Here is a 26,042-nt window from a genome sequence, read left to right as displayed (position 1 = left end):
CATGCTTGTAGTGTCAGCTACTCAGGAGGCGGAGGCAGGAGGACTGCTTGAGCCCAGAAGTTTGAGCCTGCAGTAGGCCATGACTGGGCCACTGCACTCCAGCCTGGGCAACAGAGCAACACCCTATTTCTTTTAAAAAAAGAATCATGCAAAATGCCGAACAGTACCTGGAATATATAGTAACTCAGTAACCAGTAGCTAGCATAATTATTGTCTAACATCAAGGCATAATGTTAGACACTGTGGATGCAAAGAAAACAACGGTGAATGTACTTGGTTCATGAAAACAGAAAAACCTCCATGCCACATTATCAGAGAGAGAGAGAGAGAGAGAGAGGTAAGAGCCAAGTGTCAGGAGAGCTCAGAGGAAGGGGCTACTAATTCTGCTTGGGGTAATTGGAGAAGGCTTCTTAGAAGAGAAGAAATCTGAGCTGAGTCTGGAAAAATGAGTGACATTGGTCTAGCAGACTAAGTATGAATGGTATATTCAAAAGCTCCAAGGATGCAGGTGCATGGCAGGTGCCAGGAATGGTAGATTCAGGGCAGGCTTTGTCCTATGTGACACCAATGGGGAAAGAACAGACCTGAAGTGAGATCCAAGAGGAGCAGCATGTTGGTGGCGGTGCTGGGGATAAACCCAGGATACCTGATGGCCAGTCCATCTACCTACTTCTGGGGTTCAGTAAGCCTAAACCATGGCCGTGGGGGTAAGAGACAAGTGGGCATTGCCAAGTCTGATGCCAAGACAGGAGAGGGGAGGAGGTTTCAGAAGGAATGAAGCTGACAACAGAGGGCTTGAAGTCAGCTCCTTGCAGAGACTCCCTGACCGTCAATCCAAAGTGAACTGCTGCCCCTGCCTGCCAGTCACACTCTTTGGAAATTATATTGCTGGTTTGTTTTCTCCCAACAGAATATAGATAGCTTCCATGGGAGTAAACATCCTGCTTTTCTTGCTCGCCGCTAAATCCTCAGCACTATGCAAAGAGCACTGGCGGACAGGGTCCGGCAGGGTGGGGGTGGTTGGGTGTGCCAAAGGAGCCTGAGAGATTCTAAAAGCAGCTAATTGTTTTCTTGCTCCTTTTATTAGAGTCTGTTTATGCTTTTGATTGTGTTAGCCTAAGCCTAGATATGTTTTAATAGTTATGGGCCACCTTGATCTTTTTTTTTGAAAGAAAGCAGATATATAGTTTAAATATATGATAACTAATTATTTCATGACTCCTTTAATGAAAAGCACTAGAAATCTTTATTGTGTGAAATAAAAATAAATGCATCAGTCAGCGCCTTCCAAAACAGTTCCACTTGCACTCCCTGAGCCCACCCTCAAATAGGTCCTATCCCTGCTAATTGAGTCCTGATCATGCTACTTGGAGGACACTCAAGTAACAATAACACAACTTCTATTCATAGAATTCCTCTAGTCCTCAGGCATCCTGGTCCTCAGCACAGACCTCCTGTAAGGAACTTTCTGAGTTCAGTTTGGGTATTTATGATCTACATGTCACCTCAACTCACCATACCTGCATCTTCTTAAACAATAGCTTTTTGGCCTAAGGATGGCCTAAAGACATTAGGTAAAGTCATTCTTCCTTGTTTGGATTAGTTTTTCTCCCCCTCTAAGTTAAAACCCATGTTTCCTGGCACTGAATTATATGGCCGCTCACATAGCTATCAGAAACTGCACACGGAAAAAAGTTACGAGCATTTTTGTGTAGTCAGAGGTGAACCGAATATCAGTTGAGAAGTAAAAGAGGTCATCAGCTGGGCAAGTCTACCATCTGGTAGTCAGTGTAGATCCGAGTATGAACTTGGGGCTGAATGGCCCTTGCCCCAGAGGACAGGTGGATTTCTGACATCATTTACCACCAACCACACACGGCTTCCCCTCATTAGCCCCTTTCTTCTGCCTCCAAACTGCTGGGAAAATGTCCCCAGTCCTTCCAACCACCCCTGTTTCACTTGTTAATGAACACCAGACAGGAAAAATTCAAAACAAGCTGGAAAGTGATGTGAAAATGCAGGCCACCATCATGGGCATCTGGAATCTGTCTTGGCTTCTCAGGGTGGGGCCAGGAGAGGCGCGATGTGCCCTCAAGGTAGAGTCTGCTCTGGTGACAAACAGTCCAATCCCAACCTAAGGAAGCACACTGACTTGGTTTACCAAAGATGCTGACATGTTCCTATGGCATGGATCACCTGGTGCTGAACAGGCATGAGACACACTGGCTAGTCTCTGCACAGTTCCAATTTCAGGGTGGGAGGGAGGCAGGGAAGAAGTGGACATTCTTCCACTTAATGTTAATGACTCTCCTTTAATGCTGATGTTTTTCCTATTGGTTTACAGAGTTAGTGTCTGTAAGAAACTGTGGCTGCATCTTTTTATCCTTCAAATCTCAACTCACAAATTAATAGTAACATAATTACAGCCAACACTTACAGTGCCCTCACTAGAGACCACATACTGTTTTACATGCTTCCTATTAACCCATTCAATCCTCATATCATCCCTATGAGGAGGGTCCTATTATACCCCCACTTTACTAATTAGAAATTAAGGCACAGAAAGATTAAGAACGTTCCAAAAGTCACACAGCTGGTAAGTGGAAGGGCTAGGATTTAAACTGAAGGCAGAGAGAACTTTAATTGAAGTGTGCACCTCAGGATTGTAATAGGCCACGCACCCTAGTGGCTGATTATTTGGGGGGCAACTGCAACATGGGACGTAGGGAAAAGCATGGCAAATTAGAAGCAGGTTTTTCATAACCTTATATTCTTTATAGATCTATAAATGCCAGCTACTGAGTAACTGCCACGAGGAATACAAATGGCACAGGCTGGCAAGCGAGTCTGTCATAACAGGATAACAGGGTTGGCATCTTCAGCCTGCAGTTGACAGGCAGGAGTGGTGAGCATCACACTGCTGGGCCTCTGTCCTGCCTTGTCATCAGGGCCATTTGTCAGTGCTGCATGCCTCATAGGTCAGTGCCTGGGGGAGGTGGTTGTGGTGGTCCCCACATGCCCTCAGGCTGGCTGTCTCACTGCCCCTCTTCCTCTCCAAAAAGAATTAGCTCCAAGCACAGGCAGCAAGCATCTTAGAAGCAGAGGCCTAAAAGGATCTTGTCTAAGTGTGCAGGCACCTCCAGTTGATTTATTTCATCCTTTTCTAGAGAAAGCACCTTAGTCCAGGCACTCATATATTCATATTCATGGTCTAAACACATAGTATTTGAGGTGGGAAACAGGAGGCCGACTTACCCATCCTCTACTGGGTGGGGAGGTACCCCTTCTCTCCTGTTAATAACAGCGGTCATAACAGTAACCATCTGAGCTATCATTTGTTCAGTTTTGTTCAGTGATTTTTTTTTTTTTTTTTTTTTTATCACAAAGCATGGTACCAGGACTTATTTTATTAAAACTTCCCCCCATTGGTTGTATTAGGCCCATTTATAGATGGAGAAAATGAGGCTCAAAGAGGTTAAGTAATTTATCCAAGCTGACAGAACATTAAAGCAAAAGAGCTGAAAGAGTAGCTCTGTCTGGGATCTTGTTGATTTAAGCCCTGTGTCTGTCAAGGTATCTGACACACTCTGACACACACACACATGCACGTACACACACACACACACACACACTCCTTAACAGGCGTCAGGCTGTTCTGAGCACTCTACCCTTTATTCATTTAATCTTCACAACAACCTCATGAGATAGGCAGGATTATTATCCCCAGTTTGCAAATGCGGGAACTTAATACAAAGATTCACTTGCCCAGGTTTGCACAGTTTGCATCTAGGGTGACCAACAATCTCAGATTGCCCAGGACTGACTGGATTCTTGAGACATGGGATTTTCGGTTTTAAAACTGGTCAGCCCAGGGCAAACCAGGTGTGTTGGTAGTCACCCTATAAGTGACAGAGACAGAATTTAAGTCAAGAGTTGTGAATGCTCATAACCATGACATACACTGCATCGTTTTCCTTTGTGGATGTTTTGTCCCCACGTTTAGTAGAAACAGAAGCTAGTTTTGGAGGAGCTTTGTGGTTTCAGGTACCTCCCAGTGTGCGCTCATCTGGTACTAAGATGGGTGTCCAGAATGTCACCCCCAAACTGCTGCTGAAGGCACAGCCTCTCACAGCAACCCCTGGGGGTCCAAATCTTATGCAATTGCAGGGCTTCCCAGGGACTGAAAGAACTGATTCCATTGTTTAGTTTAAGAAGAGCTGAGCTGATAGCCTGGAGTGCCTGATGAATACCAGTGCTGCTCCCTGGGGTGACAACTCAGAATTCCAAAGCCACAACCAGATGTGGAGTTGACAGTAGTTAATGAGGGATGGTTGAGGGCTTGGGCACAGTCCACATGCCAGGTCAATTCTTCAGAGACGCCAGAATCGTTTATTCATTCTGTGAGTCTCTGGCATCTTTGGGGTCACCGAGTTCTTTTCCTCCACACTTTGGGGAGGGGGAGCAGGCAATTCCCATGTGACAGATGATTTGAGTTTTCTGTTATCTGTCCATGGATTCAAGTGTGTATGTGATGTGATGTGGTGGGGGTCAGGTTCTTTTTGGTTAACTTTTGGTGCCTGCAATTCTTGGTTCAAAATTATTCTATTTACTTTTGGCTGGGCACGGAGGCTCATGCCCGTAATCCCAACACTTTGGGAGGCTAAGGTGGGTGGATCACTTGAAGTCAGGAGTTGGAGACCAACCTGGCCAACATGGCGAAACCCCATCTCTACTAAAAATACAAAAATTAGTTGGGTGTGGTGGCGAGTGCCTGTAGTCCCAGCTACTTGGGAGGCTGAGGCAGGAGAATCACTTGAACCCAGGAGGCGGAGGCTGTAGTGAGCCAAGATTGTACCACTGCACTCCAGCCTGGGCAATGGTTCGAGACTGTCTCAAAAACAAAACAAAAAAACCCCAAATTATTCTATTTACTTTTAAAACACTTGGAGACAACCAAAGTCTAGCTTTTGGTTTTCGGGAAACTGGGCTATGGATCAACGGCGCTTTCTATTTCAGGACTGACTAGGAAGTGTTTTTACAATAACTGGAAAGGGTGGGTTTCATGGTGGTGAGGGTTTCTAGAAGTCAGAACTGACTGCCTAGTGAGGTTTTCTGATCAGTTTTGAAAGCAGCCTAGGTTTTCAGCTGCCTGTGATGAGCCCTTTTTGAGTCCTCGTGTTTTTGTGAAGTCTATGCAACCCCAGGGGCTGTGCAGAGGTTGTCAGAGCTTGATATGGAGATGGAGGTGTGGGGGGAGGTGAAAATCATTCCCAGACATTTAAAAACAATTCCTCCGTTCCTCAAAGTGCATTGCGTCACATTCTCAGAATAACCACGATATGTCCGAGTTTGTCCAAGCCCCTTCTGGGCTGGGTGTCACAGGCCCTCCTGGATGTGCTGCATGACACTCAGTGGAAAATTGTGTTCTTTCTTGCTCGGTGTTTGGAAATGTGTCATGCAAAGATAGCTGGTTCCTCATACCAGATATTTTTATAGGAAACAAAAATCCTATTTTTCCAGCCAGTTTCTGTATTTGCTAAATGAGCTTCCTCTTCCCTCCCAATATATTTAAAAGAAACAACCTTACTCCTTCTATAAAACATATTCCCCAAAATTGTGTTATGCAAATGAAGGGGGAACAGAGTGGATGCTTTTCCTGTTTGCAGGAAATGTTATTATATTAAAATACTTATTGGATAACTGAAAGCTCTTCTTCTTCTATCACCCTTGGGCCAGGCCTACTCTTTGGTTACTGCTCTGCTGGATTCCTCTGACCCCAGGCTGGAGTGCAGTGGCATCATCATAGCTTACCACAGCCTCAACCTCCTGGACTCAAGGGATCCTCCCTCCTCAGCCTCCTGAATAGCTAGGACTACAGGCGTAAACCACCAAAACTGGCTAACGTTTTCACTAATTTTTTTTGTAGAGACTATGTTGCCCAGGCTGGTCTTGAATTTCTAGGCACAAGCAATCCCTCCATCTCAATCTCCCAACTAGCTGGACTACCAGCGAGAGCCACCACACCCAACTCTGCTCAGTTCTTTTTGTTTGGCAGACAAGGCTTCTTGGGCTAGACAAGGCTTCTTGCAGTCAGAAACACTGACAAACTGTCCCTCTTCACATCAAACCCATCCCTACCACAGGTCTTTGTCCAATCTGGCTTCTCACCTGGAGTTGCCACCACTCAAACAAATCCTACTCTTTTTTCCTAAGGCCTGCCTGTCATCTCACCTTCTCCACTGATGCTTCATAGTGATCTCTCCCCTCTCAAAGCATTCATTTATTCCACAAATATTGAAGTGATTACTAAAGTCTACCAAATGTAAGGCACCAGGCTTGGTGCTCCTATGACTCTATGCCAGTTAGCAATCCAACACAGAAATAAAGCAGACAGGCAAACAAGTCCAATATGTCTATATTTGCTTAGTGCCGGGACCTTAGGGTTTTATTACATATTGACACAGAGAGTTGCATGGATGTTAGTCGGGACTGTTTGACTAGACTGTAAACTTCCTAAGGCCATGTCTCCTGTCTTTTGTATCCTCCACTGTACATACGGGGTTGAAGACACAACAGACATTCATGAAATACTTCTTCACTTTTATTAAGATCAAATAGGAATTGTTCTTTTTCTGATTTCAGAAGTAATTGAGGTTCAGAGAAGAAACTTTTTAGGATATGGAAAATAAAGAAAATATTATTCAGCCTGGGCAACAGAGCAGGGTCCTGTCTCAAAAACACAAAACCAAAACCAAACCAAACCAAAAACCTGTAATTCTACCCCCAGAGAAAACTGCTGCTAATGTGTTTTATTTATTCTTTCAATCTTTTTTCTATGCATAGACACATATACTTCCGTATGTTTATGTTTTTGTATTGATTGTGCTATCAATCTATTAACATGCTTGTCCTCCTATCCAGTGGTTCTTAACCTTGGCTGAGCAATAGACCCATTTGGGAAGATTTTTAAAAATCTAGCTTACGAGGTACCTCAGATCAATCAATCTCTGGCAGTGGGTCTGCTAAACATCAGATACAGACAAACAACTGCATAGATCTCCAACTAGATTAAAGAACAGGACCCTCCAGAGAGCTTCTAAGAAGACACCAACCTAGGCGTGGGTTTATGTTCCTGACAAAGAATAAGGATTGTTATAAAGAATGTTCTATTTTGAATTGTGAAAATAATCATTTAAAGCTGTACAGTTTTTTTTGTTTGTTTGTTTTGAGACAAAGTCTCACTCTGAAGACAAGGTCACCCAGGCTGAAGTAATATGGCATGGTCTCAGCTCACTGCAACCTCTGCCTCCCGGGTTCAGGTGATTCTCCTGCCTCAGCCTCCTGAGTAGTTGGGACTACAGGCATGCACCACCATGCCTGGCTAATTTTTGTATTTTTAGTAGAGATGAGGTTTTGCCATGTTGGCCCAGCTGGTCTCGAACTCCTGACCTCAAGTGATCCCCCTGCCTTGGCTTCCCAAAGTGCTAGGATTACATGCGTGAGCCACAGCACCCAGCCTCAAGCTGTATGATTTTATATGATATGCACATCTCATGTGAAATCAGATAGTGGCCTATTAGTAGGAGACTAGGAGACTAGGGATTTTTCTGCTTCTTAGGTAAATTTGGAAATACAGTTGTTGCATCTCCAAATGAAGACAGACCCAGATGCATTGTAGAAATCACTCTGCATTTAGGTAGTTTTAGACACTTGAAACAATTAGTGGCCCTCTTTACTTTGCTAATTATCCTAAAATACTCAATGCAGGCTCCATTCACACTGTCCCACCATCCTCTTGCTTCCCCTGGCAGTGATAGAGGATTTGGTTATTTACAGTAATGGAATAAGTTGATTAGGATACTGAGAACTTACATTCAGAAGACATCTTTCTTTTCTATTCACTTAATTATAGTCTGGCTGGTCAGCCTAGTCTTAAATTGACCATCAATTGGATGACATAAAACTTACATTTTAGATAAGGGTCTTTGTTCTTCTGGAAAACCAGGAGATTCGGTTCATTGCTCTCTTACTGTTAATAGTATTAATATGTTTCGAGGAGATGGTTTGATAAGAAATAGTCCTACGGTTTAAATTATATTGTTTTTTTTTTCTCTTCTAAAATTATAGTGAAAGCTTTCACTAGACCTTGATGGCACTATGGTCATTATCTTGTCAAAACTGTGGTGGATTTGAAGAGCTAGTGATGAAGAATGGAGGTTCCCTGTCCTAGAAATAACCAAAGGCCCAGGCTTGGAGGTGGCAGAAAAAGTGGCAGTTAAGGTAACAAATGTTTGTTGAGACCTGTACTACCATTTCACACATAGCACTATCACATTTAATACTACCACCAAATCTGAGGACCAAGGTGGTATTCTCTCCATTTTACAGATAAGAAAATAGATTGAGAGAAGCTAAGTCACACACCCAAGTTCACACAGCAGGAAGGCCCAGATGATTTTTCTTAAACTTTATTCAATTCTAACACAACCAGTAAAATGACAGATCAAGAAATGAAAAACAGGTCTGTAATGCTTTAAGCCTACACTCTTTCTAGAACCAGTCAATATTATCTCCAGGGCTGACTCAATTCCTAGAAAGTGAATTGGGTTTCTGAAGAGACTACAAGTAAGGTTTAGGGGAAATAAACATAGTTGATCCATTTGGGTCCTGCACAAAGATGCCCAGCTGAGGAACTGAAGGAACTGAGGAACTGAACATCCAGCTACTGCTCTGCCTTCCAAGAGGCATGCTAGCAGGAGATGCATCTGTCGAGAGGAAGGAACCCTTTCTTTGCAAAAAAGCTCTGTCTGCTTGCCCAAAGGGGTGTTTTCTTCTGATTTTCACATGATCTCGGGGTGCTTTCTTCTAATTTACACATGATCTAAGACTTCCTCTTGTGGAGGCAGTCTTAGAGCGTAAAGATGGGGATTTGTGGTTGATTTGGAAGCTCTCAGAAAGCTCTGTGTATTGGACAAACAGTAGTGGTCTACATTGGATAGCCTTTTGCAACCACAGGGCCTCACATGTGTCATGCTCCTCTTTCACTCTCATGTAGAACTCCCCAAACTACCCATGGTAGGCTATAATCCCCTTTTGTTACACATTAAAAAAAATTAACTAAAAGCTCTGGCCAGGTTGGGAGCAGTGGCTCACACACGTCCCAGCACATTGGGAGGGTGAGGAGGGCAGATCATTTGAGGTCGGGAGTTTGAGACCAGCCTGGCCAACACGGTGAAAGCTGGACTCTACTGAAAATACAGAAGTTAGCTGAGTGTGGTGGTGCATGCCTGTAATCCCAGCCACTTGGGAAGTTGAGGCAGGAGAATCACTTGAACCTGGGAGATGAAGGTTACAGTGACAAGATCACACTACTTCACTGCAGAGTGGGTGACAGCATTCTGTGTATATCTAGCTAACCAAACAGCTCAAAGACGCTTGGTTTCCTGCCTGGAATTCCAGCTCTATTTTGACCTCAGCAGAGCTTAGAAATATTTCTGTGCCTCAGTCAAAGTTCACTGGCCATCATCCCCCATAAAGAGAGAACTGTCAGGCCAGTGGATGAAAACATTAATTGCAAAAACCACAATTACTTTTGCACCGACCTAGTAACTTGAGGGTTCAAAACTGCTTACAGGCAGCCTCAGTTAGGGGAGGTTCTTCTTGGATCAACGCCATGGTAGGCAATCCTGTTATCCTGTGGCCAAAACAGTATCTCCCTTTCAGGGAGGGCACTCTGAAGGCCAGGAAAGGGCTGTGTTGGGGGTTGGTGTGGGGAGGCACTGGCAAGCTAGGCTGGGCTGGTTAAGATAATGAAATTCTTTGTGAAGTCAGTCACATCTTTAGGAAATACCATCCAGTAATTTAATAAAATGGGCAAAGAGGTAATTTGCAAATTGGACTCTGCAAATTTCTAGCATCTAATTACTATTTAATCAATAACTTGTTTATTGACATTCGATTTTTTAAAATGCAAGCCATTGTGTGGAAGACTTTGCTTAAAGGAAAAGCATCACAGTATGTTTTGGGCACTTTCTAGAAAAGAAAAAAATATTAAATAAAGATAACATACGCCAAGTTCAGCAGGAAACCTCTTCCAATCAACAGTGATATGAACAAACAAAACCCCATCAGTAGGCATGGCACACTGCTCCCTGAACACATTCCTGTGTCCATCCTCATGTTGCTATCAGAAATTCCATTTGAGGAGCTCATAAATGTTGATGTAAAATGATGAGTACTGGTTATTCCATTAGTGAGACACAGTAGCTGCTTCTGAATCATTTTCATAATCTTGAATTCTCATGTCTGAATTACCAACTGATCAAACCACCAAACCCTGGCACAAAGTGGGGAAACCAACAAATGCCACTTAGTATCAGAATGCCTACTTTTTGGAAGAAATTTTAAAGCCCAATGAAAACCCTTGGCCAAGCAGCTGGTAAAGATAAAGTACGAACTAAGGCACAGCTTTTCACAATAACAGTGATGAGAGGCTTTTCCTTCCAGACCCCTGTGCTACTCTGGATGCAAATAGCCCCTGTCTCAATGCCTTTCCATGTAATCTAGTATCTGCTTGAAATTCTCTTTTTTCTGCTCAACGATACCCTATTCCGTCTTTCTGCCTTCACAACCCAGCTTAAAGGCATCTTTTAAGAGCCTTTCCTTCAGGCTCATGGTAAAATTACTCTCTTTTCTCTTGAACTTTTGTAACCTCTGGAACTTATCACTCGTGAATTCCTTTGACCTCTTCTGTTATATTGTGAGGACCTTAATGGTAGAAACTCTGTCTTAAAATCTTTGAATCTCCAGCAGCTGGTTCCACAGAAGGCTCACGATGTTTATAAAATTATAGAGCTAATTCTTCTTTGTCAGAGACACAATCATCATGCTAAAGCAATAGAAAAGAAACCTAAATGAAGGGTGAGGAATACATAAGAGGCTAAATATATGCTGGATCAAATAAGGTTTTAGACTCTTCCCTGCCCCTAAAAAAAAACAAAAAAAAAAACAAAAAAAAAACAAGAACAAAACCTGACCCAAGCTTGTGTGTATAAACATTAGTTACAACTGAAATATACTATTGGGAACTAAAATATTCAGTTTTCTGTTCTCAGCACCAACGTCAGTTTCTTCAATTCACATTTATAAACAGATATGAATTTCAATGAACAGATATTGTTTTATTTCTACATGTTCAGTGAACTAGCAGATTCAAGGTATAAGCTATTTTTCTAAGACAAGGATGATTTATTCATTATAACTGACTTTCTTCTATTTTAGGAATTTATATACTTAGATGGAGAGCGCTTTCATAATGTGGTGTGGTGCTCCCTACATGATGGCTTCCAATTCCCCCACACCCGTAATTAGTCTCCAGGAGCCTGGTGCTGACTCCGTTATTACAAAGGTTCTTAGCCCCAGGGCACTCCTTGGCTCCACTGGTTCTGGAGGCTCCAGCCTCCTTTCAAGCACTGCATTCATGCACAGGAAATGCTTTGACTCTTCTGTACATTTCCAGTGTCTCTCTTTACATTCTTCAGCATTGTCACCTTCGCTCAGCAAAAGCCTGAACTTTGCACCCTCACTGGATTGGTGGTAAAGCTCATACTCACACATCCAAATCACAGGGTGGACAGTGCAACAGTGAGCCTCAGCAGGGGAAAGGGGGCTACCAGGGCTGTCAGCTACTGGACTTCGTGAGGACAATGACTTTATGAAAGTTGCCTCCTCCCTGACAGATTCAGTATCTTCTCCAACAAATAAGGGAAGAATTACAGGGATTCTAGTTCCATTACAAAGGCAAAATGCCATCAGCAGTTAGGTGATGTTTATGGTCTAATAAAGTTTACTTTTTCTTCATTCACCCACAAACTAATATTTTTTAGCTTACTATGTGCCAGGTTAATATTTTCAAAGTTTATTTACTACTCAGAATTCAGGATTATCCATGTTTAAGTGTTTTCCAGTCTGTCTCCTAAAATTCTTTGTAATAACATGTGCAGGTTGTTGCCTAACCCTTTATGTCCGCTCAGTGTATTTTCCCTTTGAAAACTGCTCTTTTGCCAGTTGGAAGAACTGTCAATCAATCATTGGGGGTCATCCAGAGATGACGGCCAAAATATTTAAGAAATACATAGTCCTCCCTTATCCATAGTTTTGCTTTCCGCAGTTTCAGTTACCTGTGGTCAACTGCAGCTTCAAACTATGAAGTAGAAAATTCCAGAAACAATTCATAAGTTACAGTTCAATAGTAGCCATATGCTATGTCACAATGCTATGTCATAGCTATGTCATTCACCTCACTTCATCTCATGTGGGCATTTTATCACCTCATATTATCACATGTAGAAGGATAAGTACTGTACAATAAGACATTTTGAGATAGACCACGTATGCACAATTATTACAATATATTGCTATAATTATTTTATAGCATTGTTAATCTCTTCCTGTGCCTAATTTATTAATTTAGCTTTATCACAGTTATGTACATGTAGGAGAAAACAGTGTATACAGGGTTCAATACTATGGTGGTTTCAGGTATCCACTGAGGGTCTTAGAACACATTCCCTGTGGATAAGGGGGGACTAGTGTATAGCCTAGACAGCAACTAGTGAGAACAGATAATTGACCAAACCTGGCCTAAACAAACTGGCTAAGTTTACCTACCCCAGCACCATCTCCCTGGAAGGTGGGGACTAGCTGGGAGAAGCGTGTGATCAAACCTAGCCAATCAGGACATCCATAGCCAAAGGTATTGGCTCTGGATGGACATGTGACTCAAACATCAGATCAATCAGAGCTGAGACGACACATGTCTGGTTGGTGGGAAGAGGCTACCCATAAAAAAAGCCATCACAGAGGAAAGCAGAATAGCCCAATACAGAGAGAATGCATATTGATGTAGTTCCAAGATACAGGGATGTCTGGAGTTTTCAGTTCATGAACCATTCTGGTCTTGCTGACTTATTGGCAATTACAGCTTAAGAGTCCTGACCAACACACACACACACACACACACACACACACATGCACACACAGAAAACAACATGAGAAAATTTAGAAAACCAAAACTTAGGCACTGAACTGACACAATCTAGGAGATAAGGGCACCGGAGCTGGAGCTGGACTGAGAAACACAATAGCTACCTTCCCCCAGGCATTAACTTCAGAGACAGGAAGACAGAATCTGCCTGGGAGCAGGCAGTGGGGACGGCAGCATAGTTGAGGAGACAAGGTACTTCTAAATTTCCCTAGTCCAGAGACCTAGAGGCCATTGCAACAGAAAAACCGGGTAACGTGGGTGCTGATTTTTAAGCCAACCAAGCTACTGCTTTACATTCACGTATTTCTACATTCACATAGAGACTGCAATGCCTAGGAAATGAGAACAAAAGTCTAGAGGAGAAGGGACATTGGTGGCACATTGCATCCTGGAAGAAATAGTCCACCCAGTAAAACATGAAGCTCTGTTGGCAGGGTCAGATACAGGGAGACCCTGGGAACAGAGCAAGCACTGTATCTGACAGCTCCATATACACTGTGAGCTCCCAGAGTGAGAGAGAGTCAGGAGGAGGTGTACAAGCTACCACCATAGTAGGACAGAGCCACATTGGAAAGAACTTACTACACAGCCCAGGTAAGGCTGGGCTGAACTTACTCAGCATCTGTGGGCCAGAGACAGCATTTGCCTGGTTCCTAAATGCATGAAAATCAGAGCCACAGGAAATGAACATACACCATCCAAGGGCAAACACAGTCCCGAAAAAGCTTCTCTATTCCAAGACAGGTACAGAGAACACATTGACATGGGGCCTGCGGATAAAAATGCTACAGAGACTAGAAAAAATGTAGGCGAATACTTTTCAGACCTCGATATGGAAAAAAAACTTTCACGCTTTCTACCATTTAAAGAAATAGAAGTTTGATATGTTTAATCAAGTAAAAATTGAATACTTTCTCCATCAAAAAGTGTTCTAAAGCCATTGCAATTATGTAAAAATGTTTGCCTTCACACACAAGCCCAGCAAATAATAGTTGTGTTAGAGCAATTTGGTTATAGAGTTGTGCTCTCTACTTTCCCAAACATTCCTTAAGATTATTTTTAAGTAATGTTTTAAAATATACAGAAAGAAAAAAAAATATACAGAAAGAATCATAAGTAAAAAAGACTAATGATAATAGAAAAAATAATTGCAAGATATGTAATCAAAGATCATATTTAATATATAAAAGGTATACAAAAGTCACCCAAAAAAGCCACCAAAAATGACTAATATTGAAGAAATGTATATGGGAAATTAAACATAAGAAAATTGTTTATCCTCATTTATAATTAAAGAAGTGCAACATTATACTTAAAGAATACTGAGATTATATTTTTATGTATCAAATCAGCAATGATAACACCCATTGCTTATAAAGATCTTAAGTGAAATACTTCATAAAAGCTGATAGTAGGAGTATAAACTTTTTAGAAAGCAATTTGGCATATGTATCAAGTATTTTTAAAATCTCTTACTTTGAATCAGTAATTTTACATCTAAGAATTCAGAGTAAAAAAAGTAGTAGTATTTAGGATAGTGAAAACTTGAGTATGTATCTAAGTAAATGTCCCTACGTCTAGGGGATAGTTTCATTGACTGTGGCATGCCAAAGACAAGACTATGCAGCCGGTTAAAACTATAATTTTTGTTTAAGTATTTCAGGGTCAAATCACATAGTGTCCAGAATTTGCTTTAAAATGTTCCAGAAAAAAGGAGGGAGGACAGGGAATTAAAATTGTAAAATGAGGTCAGGCACAGTGACTCACACCTGTAATCCCAGCACCCTGGGGAGGCTTAGGCAGGAGGTTTTGCTTGAGCTCAGGGGTTTGAGACCAGCCTGGCCAACATGGTAAAACCCCGACTCCACAAAAAATACAAAAAATTAGCTGGTGTGGTGGTGTGTGCCTATGGTCCCAGCTACTCAGGAGGCTGAGGTGGGAGGATGGCTTGAGCCTGGGGAGGCAGAGATTGCAGTGAGCCAAATACACACACAGACACACGGCTTTAGTCTCATACTTTCTTGCTTCCAGTAAGTTAAACTCAGCTGAGAGGTCCCCCCGCCCCACTACTTTGTCTAGCGGGAAGTGCTGTGGACATGAGGTGGGCAAAGAACACTTTATGGACAACAGAATTTTGTGATTAGCAGAAAACTGGGTCAGAAAAGAAGAGGCCACCTGTTCTTTTCCTGCACTAGCTCACTGCATTCTCTTAAGTAAACCACTTTATTTTCCAGGGCCGCATCCCTCTCATCTATAAAGTGAAATGCTTGCATTGGACAATCTCTAAGACCCCTAATAATCTTGAAATTCGATGGCTCAGCCGTTATCCATCTCATTCTATACCCACAGCTCCCTGGATGAGACACACAGAAATAGACAGTAGTTGGGACAATATTTAGTTTTCAAAATGTTTTTGGTATAAATGATTTTAGCTTGAAATTAGTTATTAGGTTCTTCCTGCTCTGATGCTTCTCCACCATGTAAACATATAAGCCTGGGGTGAATGTAAAGGGAGGTGGATGAACTCATAATCGTGTAAACTGTGAACAGGATTAAATGTGAGAGTGAAATGCCCCACATCTGTAATACGTTTGAACCAAGCTGCTGGTAAGCCACAATTTCTGCACTTCATTTTTCTTGACATCAGATCATAATTGCTGCTCAGAGTTCTAAGACAGATCTTAGGACAAGTTCTTCCAGGCTCGGGTGTTGTTACTCTTTGTTCTATCAGAACAACATCCTGGCAATATATTTATTTCTCTCTCTAGAGGAATGTTTAGGTAACAGACACAGTGAGTCCTCTTTGAGGACTGGAAACCACTTGCTACTTCAGTTGTTCTTTCTGCTAGAAACGAGTTAACAGGCTCTGGCGCAGCTGTAAGAAATATACAAGACAAAAGCTGACACCCCAAGCATCTATTCAGTCTTGCAATGAGAAACAAGGATGACCTTATTTCTAAATACAACTATGCAATGGCTTAAGTTCTTAAGAAAGGGATGGACCAAGGACACAGATACTATCACAATATATTGAGTGTTCTCTTCAAGAAAGCAGCAGGTGGCTGGGCACGGTGGCTCATGCCTATAATCCCAGCACTTGCGGGGGCTGAGGCAGGCAGATCACCTGAGGTCAGGAGTTCAAGACCAGCTTGGTCAACATGGTGAAACCCCATCTCTACTAAAAATACAAAAATTAGCCAGGCGTGTTGGCACGCACTGTAGTCCTGGCTACTCGGGAGGCTGAGGCAGGAGAATCACTTGAATCTGGGAGGCAGAGGTTGTAGTGAGCCGAGATAGACTCCATCTCAAATAAATAAATAAATATATAAATAAATAAAACAAAAAAAAGAAAGTACCTGGTGACACAAAACCATCAGCTGCAAAATGTTTGCTTTCCATAAAGACCCTGCAAAAGGCCATTCCCTCTTGAATGGAGCAGCTCATCCACAGCACTGCATTTTGATAGTCCTCCTAGGAAATTCTCCTCATGCCAGTTGGAAAATAACATTCCCTATGTGACCATTTGGAGAGGAAGTTCCAACCACAGGAGACAGACTAAACAGAATTCCTGAGAGCATTCAAATCATTATGCTAGAAACAAAGACATCAGACCATACTTTGCTAGTGCTCAGCTCCTGTAGGGCAGCAGGGTGATGGGTTTCTGCTAAAGGCTGCCTCACCTGAGGATGAATTCAGGTTCACCCTTCCCTCAAGGAACACTGCAGGCTGCCCAGGAAGTTTCTGCCAGCATCATCTGTTCCAAATATTTCCTCCTCTGGGAGCCTGCCAGGCTGACGCTCTGTCCTCATTTGGGTCCAAAGATCCCATCAGGGGAGCCCATGTATTGTTTTCCTGGGGTTACACAACAGCACAGACACACATTACCTCCAAAAGGACCCTGTTATTAACCACATATGCTCCCTAGGTGCAGAGAGAGGGCCACATATCAACACATGGCATAATTTTGTTTATTTGGTTAGTTAATTGCCTTCTGGACAGCACAGTGGGCCTGGCCTGAGACTAACTAAGCTTTACCTTTTAAGACTGCTGTAAATCCTCTAGGCAGCCATGGAAGCAGGGGCTGAGGCACATGGAGACTTGAAAACGAAGCGAGGTCCGATAGAACATACAAAGGAACCAGATTTGCCTGAGGAGCTTGTTAAAAATAGAATCCTAGGCCCCATTCTCCCTTTAGGAATTACAGTCCCTAAGACAGTCATTCTTAATCAGGGGCAATTTTATCCCAAAGAGACATCTGACAGTATCTGGAGACTTTTTTATTTGAGATGGAGTTTCCCTCTGTTGCCCGGGCTGGAGTGCAGTGGTGTGTTCTCAGCTCACTGCAACCTTTGCCTCCCAGGTTCAACCAATTCTCCTGCCTCAGCCTCCTGAGTAGCTGGGACTACAGGCACGTGCCATCACACCTGGCTAATTTTTGTATTTTTTGGTAGGGATGGGGTTTCACTGTGTTGATCAGACTGGTCTCGAACTTCTGTCTTCGAGTGATCTGCCCGCCTCGGCCTCCCAAAGTGCTGGATTACAGGCATGAAACACTGTACCCAGCCTGGAGACATTTTTGATTGCCACGATTTGGGAGGATGCTCCTGGCATGTAGTGGGTAGAGGACAGGGATGCTGCTAAACATCCTACAATGCCCAGGACAGCCCCCACAACCAAGAATTATCTGGTCCAAAATGTCAGTAGTGCTAGGGATAACTGCTTGATGTGAGAGAGGGGTGCCAAGCATCTGTGTTGTTTACAAACTCTCCAGGCTATTCCAGTGCACGCTAAGGTTTGAGAACCTCTGCCCATGCCCTGGCAGCCAACTGACACATCAAGGTGCCACGGCAGTGAGGGTGGGCAGAGGTAGATGGGAGTGGACACACCAAAAGCATGGGCAGTGACAGTCACAGCCTACTTTATGAGTGTATCCAAGTAAGACTTGTGGAAGATTTTCATAATAGCACCTATCAGAAAGGGATGGTTCTCAGGAGAAGCCTAGGGCCCAGTTACCCCACGGAGAAGGGGGAAGGGCAGGCTGAACAAGTGCACCTCAGAAATATCAACTTCACTGCTAATTATTCCACCATTGCCTTCACAGCTTTGTTGGTTTGGCTCTTAAAGGGTCTCTGCGAATCCTCTTCTCAAGGGCATATGTTTCTGGGTAGGGACCCATCTTCAACCCTAAATGTCATAAGTTGATATAAGGAGAGCAGGAATTAGTGGTGGGGTGCAGTGGCTCACACCTATAATCCCCACACTTTGGGAGGCTGAGGCAGGAGGATCTCTTGAGCCTAGGAGATCCAGAGTAGCCTGGGCAACATAGCAAGACCTTGTCTCTAAAACGAAAAAATAACAAAAGATTAGCCAAGCATTGAGGGCATGCTTGTAGTCCCAGCTATTCAGAAGGCTGAGGTGGGAGGATCACTTAAACCCAGGAGTTTGAGTTTGCAAAGAGCTATGGTCACACTACTGTACTCTAGTCTGGGTAACAGAGTCTCTAAAAAAAATCTTAATTCTAGGCCCTGTATTTTGGTCACTTGGTGTAAAACAACCTATCTGTCTGTGGGGGAGGATGTAAATATTTTCACAAGAAATATCTCAACTGTCTTCTGTACTCAAGAGAGTACCAAATCAAGAGTCAGTGATTTGTGCTCTTTCTCATTTCTATTCAGCCATATACATTATCCAGGCTGCTATGTCTGGGGACCTTGGCATCCTTGCCCATAGTAATGGTTGACCTGTCTTAACAGCCTTGTTGTAAAAATCATTGACTGAGGACTTATAAAACAATTACAACAGAAAGAAATGACTGCTCGTGGGTACAAAGAAACCAGTAGTGTTAACCTGTTAAGATGAAAATGTTTTTCTATTAAGTCATGAAGCTGATGGGAGATGTTTGTCATTTTGCAGGGAATATTTATGAATCCTCCTTGCTATAAGGAAAGAGAGGAGAAATAGCACCAATGTTTTCTCTCTGCATCATAATTTAAAGGTTTAGACTTCTTTAAGGAGCACAAAGGATGTAATCAAAGTCGTATGAGACTCACCAACATTGCTGTTTCCATTACAAACTAAGTCTGTTTAATTAGGTTACATAGACCCCATAAGCCATGGAGACCAGGCTTTGTTGTTTTGGATGCTTAAGCCATGACTCTTTTAGTCCTTTTTGCAAATGTTACCATAGTCATTATCTTTCTCCTTGAAATGTTATTATTTCCATGACACAAAACGTACATTTTGATGTTGTCACAAATGAAATCTCTCCCCTTCATCAAGAATAGCAAACTTTATTTCACTCTGCTTACCTGCAAGGGTACATGAGAAATCAATCTAACAAAACAAATTGGCTCATTATGTTGTAATAAAGTTGAACGTAAATTAATTTTTATGGCTAGATTTTATCATTCTATTCTGTTAGTGAATACTTTAAAACTCTGCATTAATGTTCTCAGAGGTAAATGTTACTATCAATTATAAAAATCATTGCAATTCATTGATACAGATGGGAATAAGATGTGGAAGGATGAGGGCCAGGGAAATGAGTTGGGTTTCTTGGCTCTATAGCCAGTGACTTACATACGCCATGTACTTCCTAGTCAATTCCCTGCCTTTATGCCATCTCTCTTTCACTTCCTCATTCATAGTAATTCAATAGATGAATTACTTCTCGTTCATCTATTGGCACAGTTCATGAGCATATCGGGCTGGGACTAACTGTATGTCTACATTTGATATGACCCCTGATAACTGTTGACAAAAGCACCATCACCCCCATTTTACCAATGGGGAAGCTCAAATACCAAAGGATTGGACTTAGTCAAAGTCAGTACTTCCAAGAGGTACTCAGGGACCACACCGATAGAAGCCTTGTGGGTTAATTACTTGATCCTGCCCCCAAGTCTTCCTACCTGTTTTTAATAAGCATTTTACTGTACCCTGTAGCTGCTTTGCCATTGTTTTGTTCATTATTCCATGTAACAAGGTTGCCTGGTTTTCCTTACATAACCAGGAAGAACTGCGTAGACACTAAAACCATTTCGACATAAACACAATGCTCTCCACCTGTGAATACACTTCCCATATTCTCAGGTCAGTCTCTTAGTGGAAATCCCATGGGAAATGCCTTACAATTTCTTCCAGTGCCCAAAGCCCCCTACCTCGCAGTGCGAATGAACAGATTCCCACTCCACATCTTCTTCAAGAGGGGACTCTTACACAAAGGCCACACACAGTCAAAGTTGTTCCCTAAGGAACTCTTACAAAAGCGGTCCCAGTAAAATATCTAGAAATGTATCTAGGAATGGTGCCTAGATCACCAGCAACTCCTGACCTAAAGAAGTTTCCTCTTCCTCCCCGACCTTTGTCCTAGAACACAGTGCATTCTACAAAAGCACATTACAAAAAAATGATTTTGGCAGTCCTGATTTACCAGCTCTGGACCAGAGCTCAGGGCCTCTGTGTCCCTGGTTTGGTGTTTCTATTTCCATATTGCTCCTTCATAAAGAGTTTTGCAAATACTATGTGACACAGCTTCCTTAAATGAATGCTTTAAATGCCTCTAAAGAGACTTTGATTACACTAAGAAGCAGAAAATGTTCTTGACAAACCACTGCTTTGTTTTTCTATAATTAGTTGGGTTCTCTTCCTCTTCTCAATTCTACACCTAATGATGCATCTTGTGTTGTTATTTAAATAACACAAAAGACATGCTAGATTGCATTTACTACACTATGATATAAATATTTTAGTATAGATGTAAAATTTCTGCTCCAACCCCAGGATCTTTATTTTCTGTTTTTAGCAAAATCCAAATATCTCTGACTTGGTGTTAACAGTGATGATTTCTAATTACTTAGGAAAATCTACCTTTTTGTTTACCGCTTTTTTATAACCTGAGCCACTAGGCATGCCATTAGGTGAGAAGACTCACCTCTAGGTTTGTTTTCTTTGCATTTTAGAGTCGCAGTGGGGACGGTATGAGTACTGATTTTCCTGTCAAAGTTAATTTGCCATAAGACATATAATAAAAGTGCATGTATTAATAAATAAAAAAGGCAGCTAACTTGCACGAACATCTGACGCTTCTCATGGAGTCAAACACCAAACAAGTTATAAACGAAGTAAAAGCATTCCTGTAAATGCTTTCAAATGGTAACCAACACCCTTGAAGTCCTATGTGTACAATAGCCTTGGGTCCACCCTTTCTTAATGGACAATGTTTTGTCTGAGGGTCAAGTTCTAGTCTTCCCTCTGTCTAATCTAGTTCATGGGTGGAGAAGGGAGGAAGGCTCTTGGGTTTCTTCTACCAACAGGTGGCCAGATGCAGGTTCTCTGGAAAACATTGATTAACTTTATTCCTTTTATAGCAATACACAATGAGTAGTTTCAAAGGATCAGAAAGTGGACATTTTTTATGTTCCTTTAATATTTTCTCACTCTCTCCATCTCTCCGTTTACTTTAGTGTGACTTTGCATCAAACACGGGGCTCTCCTGCCAGGCTTGTGAGACTCAGTACTGCCAGGAGCCCCACACAGGTGGATGGCCCTGGGCACCTTCTTTGTACCACTTCCCCATCTGTCATTAGGCCGTGCCCCGAGTTCCACAGGAGCCTACCCAAACCACGCCCTGTAACACAGTCAAGGAAGAGAATGCCTTTGTCACTGACAACAAAAGAACAGCTTTCAGTGAGCAGCACTCCTTCCTCATGAAACACACTCTGGTCCAGCCAGTTTGCTTCCTTTCAGGAGACGGTGTGGGGAGGTCAGTGACCTGAGTGAGTTGCATCTGTACCTCTCTGAGGACAGAATATCCTAAGGCTGGGGGAGAGAGCCTTGGCTACTGTCAATAATTGCTTCTCTAATTATTCTGTCTCATTCTGAATACCAAAGATAACATAAAGTATGTGATAAAATTTACATAGCAATTGGTTTCAACCAACCATTGGCTAGATACGTTTCATTAAAACAAAACAAAACAAAACAAAACAAAAAAATCACAAACTCACTCCCAAGCACAGAATCCAGAGGAAAAGAGCACATGAAACACACATGGCTTGAAGGATGGGCATGTGGATTGCTCCTGTGGATGGGACACCATGGCATCCAGGTTTTATCTGCACCCCTTTCCACTAGACTGTCTACAGAACAGTTGGGCAAGACCCTCTTCTTTCAGGCTAACAGCCAGGATCAGCAGCCATAGAAAAACACCTTCTGGCAGCAGGGTCTTCTGCTACCTAGAACAGCTTTCCCTGTGAAGTTCTGCTGCATTTGGGGCTCCCGCTAACTCCAAGGAAAATTAGTGGAGGAGGCAAGCCTATAACATGAGGGGTGGCATGAGACTAGGACCCCTGCTTTTTTGAATGCATGAGGGTTCATCATTGAAAAACCACTCCGTTGCACTTTAGGTACAATTAATCTGAATAAGCCCTACAATAGGAAAAGTCAGAGTCAGTCCACTTGCTGTTAGATTGCTTAAACCTAGTATCATGGCATGCATTTGGTTAAAAGCTCTTCCCCATGTAGCCTGAGTCTCACTTGATTCATCTATTATTCAAAAGCTGTGATTGAAAGAGCCTTCAAACTCACAGGTGTTCAGGTCACTGGGGATGCTGCACAAATATTCGAAATGCAGCAGCCATTAGTGTCCAGTCTCATTATTTTCATGGCCAGGAAAGGCTAAACATGAACATGCTGCAACAAGAACCCTTTTGGGGAGAAAAAAAATAAAAGGTAACTGAAGACCCTCAATAGGGACAACATGTTCTGTAACTTCTGGAAGTAATCAGAGGGAACAAGCCAAATGGCCGATTAACAGTCATGCACAGACAGTCTTCCGTGGCCAAGTGCAGGAGATGTGACGGGTTGAAGGGGATCCAGAAAGACGACTAAATCAACTTGGTCCCACTGAAAGTGAAGTCGGTTCCAAGGGCTGAATGTGTTTTAAAGGTTTTTGTTTTTTCCTTTAGGTTAAATTTCCTGGATAAAATCAGATCAGCCGTGTAATCACCCTGCTACAATAAAAGGAGCTCAGTGTGCTTTATGGCAAGCACACCAGTTAAGGGCTCTGTCTGGCACCAAGGGGGCCATAAGGGCCCCCTGCCAAGTGGAGCTGAGGGATGCTCGAGGCCAGGGTCTGGACCTTCTCACTATAAAAAGAATAGTGAAGTATACAGATATTTACCTACTGAGTTATGTTTGGGCTGATAAAAATGCTCAGATGTCCTTTAGTTTCTCTTTTTTATATTAGTTTAATTTTTGAGACGAGGTCTGACTCTGTCACCCAGCTTGGAGTGCAGTGGTGCAATCTCTGCTCACTGCAGCCTCAACCTCCTGGGGCTCAAGCAATCCTCCCACCTCAGCCTTCCCAGTAGCTGGGACTACAGGCATGTGCCACCATGCCCAGCTAATTTTTTTAGTTTCTCCTTTAAATGACTGTTTGTGTAAGAATTGTAGGACTTTGAAAGGATTTGAGCTTTGCAATTTCTCTAGTACAATGTGAGCACATGATTCATATGAATATTCAGTTGCAGAAAATGTTTTTGTTCTAACTTGTTTAATGCCTGCTCTGATCTTAAAGTGATCTCCTTAACATGTATGTATACACAAGTCTCTAAATACCAGGACGGCTGTCACCCAAAACCCACACTATCAAAGATATTGCTTGCTTCATATTTTCAAAGTCAGCTTTTGGAGGACAGGGACAATGGTTTCTTGTAATCTGCTGAGGGAGTCAACCCCAGTGAGGCTGTTCCTTCTCTGTAACCAGCTGCAATTAGGATTTCTACTGTCCTTGCATGGGGCATCCATGGCAAAGGTTGACTTGGCCATGTGGTTAGAACTGGAAATTCAGTATTTTCAGTTGCTCCAGTTGTTTTTGCTCGGGCTACTAATCAATACCAAATCTAGTGCTATCTGAATAGAATAAAATGGCATAGCAACTACCCCATTCTTGCTAACAACTCCAAATGACAACATGGTGGCTCACACCTGTAATCCCAGCACTTTGAGAGTCTGAGGCTGGCAGATGGCTTGAGCTCTGGAGTTCGAGACCAGCCTAGGCAACATGGCAAAACCCTGTCTCTACAAAAAATACAAAAATTAGCCAGGCATGGGGGCGTGCACCTGTAGTCCCAGCTACTCAGGAGGCTGAGGAGAGAGGATGGCTTGAGCCCGAGTGGTGGAGGCTGCAGTGAGTCGTGACTCTGCCACTGCACTCCAGCCTGAGTGAGAGTGAGACCCTGTCCCCGCCTCCCCAGAAAAGACAGTGAGCCTTTACTTGAGTATGCTCCAACTCAACCTCAAAGCCAAGTGCCATGCCACCTTGTAAAAAAGCTTGTTAAAAATAGTGTTATTAGCCTGGCTGACATGGTGAAACCCCGTCTCTACTAAAAATACAAAAAATTAGCTGGGCATGGTGGTGGGTGCCTGTAATCCCAGCTACTCGGGAGGCTGAGACAGAAGAATTGCTTGAACCCAGGACAGGGAGGTTGCACCGAGCCAAGATTGCACCACCGCACTCCAGCCTGGGCAACAAGCAAAGCTCTGTCTCAAAAACAAACAAACAAACAAACAAACAAAACGCTGATATTATTGTAAACAGCTACAGACTCTGTAGACATTGACACAGTGCTGATTTAAGTATCCTCACTTATTGGGGTCAAACATTTGTCTTTAGTAAAATAAGGGCACTGGATTTGATTCTAAAAATAAATGGCAGGAGAGCTGGGAATGGTGGCTGATGCCTGTAATCCCAGCACTTTGGGAGGCTGAGACGGGCGGATCACTTGAGGTCAGGAGCTCAAGACTAGCCTGGCCAACATGGTGAAACCCTGTCTCTTCTAAAAATACAAAAATTAGTCGGGTATGGTGGTGCTTGCCTGTAATCCCAGCTACCTGGGAGGCCAAGGCAGAAGAATCCCTTGAACCTGGGCGGCGGAGGTTGCAGTGAGCCGAGACCACGCCACTGCACTCCAGCCTGGGTGACAGAGCGAGACTCTAACTCAAAAAAAAAAAAAAAAAAAGAAAGAAAGAAATGGCAGGAATGCGTTCTGTGATTTCAGGATTCTCTAGTGAGTGGGTGGAGGTAACAACCAAGTTAGGATACCATCAGCAACTGAATCAACTTCGGCAAATGGCTCTCTAAAACTACACTGACGGCAAGGTCATGTCAAAAAAAAGAGGTTGGGCTGAAAAAAATTATTTCTCTAAGGAAAAGTGTGAACAGTTAGTGCCAAACTATTCACATAGTGGAAAGTTCCATGCTTTTGGAAGATGACACACTTGGTAGTTTCTAAGAAGCTGATCTAATCAGCACATTTCATATATTTTTTTTTTCTAAAAGAGACTTAGAGTTCATGATTCTTTTAGTGTAGATTCTAACCATTTATATCAAATGGAAAGAGCAGGGATCTATTCAGTTGTGTGTCAAATTCTTAGGATCACTGAATAGTTCTGACTTGAGACAAGAACAATATAAGGCCAAGAAAACGGACTGTTTCAATTAAGCTCAGCAGAAAAAAATACACATGAGCCAAAACAGAACGACTTAATACTTAGCAATCACTTAAAAATCTGTAAGCTCAGTCTGAGTCATAAAAAAAAAGTAGGCCAAGAAGCTTGAAGGAATACAGATTTAAAAGTAAAAGAGGCAAACACTAAAATAAAAATGTTTAAACCTTGCAGTGCTAAACTACTTTCAGATAGCTTTATAATAAGTGAAATTTGGAGAATTATATAAACCCCACACAGATAAGCTTGGACAAAAAATAGGTGAAGAAATATTTGGCAAACGTGAGCATGCATAAATCAGCTGCTCCAGATGACACATGGCCCTGGGGAATAGAATTTGACTAATATGCTTACTGAACAATGGTGCAGTAAAAATGAATAATTATTTCTGAAAAATTACCTTGCACTCAGGGGGATGGCAGAAGACTGGAACAAGGCCAACAACATGTGATAGTGATGCAGAGAGAAAACAGAAGGAAAGGGTAGT

At 42.6% G+C, this 26,042-nt stretch overlaps 1 protein-coding gene and 1 long non-coding RNA gene across 6 annotated transcripts in view; one reads left to right on the top strand and one right to left on the bottom strand.

Annotated features, from left to right (window-relative positions):
• The window catches only part of LNX1 (ligand of numb-protein X 1), a 147,430-nt gene that overhangs the window by 71,137 nt on the left and 50,251 nt on the right, over positions 1 to 26,042 (bottom strand). The window lies entirely within an intron of this gene.
• LOC129491030 (uncharacterized) overlaps positions 1 to 26,042 on the top strand; it is a 45,723-nt gene that overhangs the window by 14,454 nt on the left and 5,227 nt on the right. For all 4 annotated transcript variants that reach the window (XR_010114101.1, XR_008660437.2, XR_008660436.2 and 1 more), the window contains one exon: positions 8,128 to 8,280. This is a non-coding gene — a long non-coding RNA (uncharacterized lncRNA). The remainder of the gene's footprint in view (positions 1 to 8,127; positions 8,281 to 26,042) is intronic.

This window comes from Symphalangus syndactylus, chromosome 10 (genome assembly GCF_028878055.3).
Source record: "Symphalangus syndactylus isolate Jambi chromosome 10, NHGRI_mSymSyn1-v2.1_pri, whole genome shotgun sequence".
In the NCBI taxonomy this organism is placed as follows: domain Eukaryota; kingdom Metazoa; phylum Chordata; class Mammalia; order Primates; family Hylobatidae; genus Symphalangus; species Symphalangus syndactylus.
This window is presented reverse-complemented; position numbering and strand designations above follow the sequence as displayed.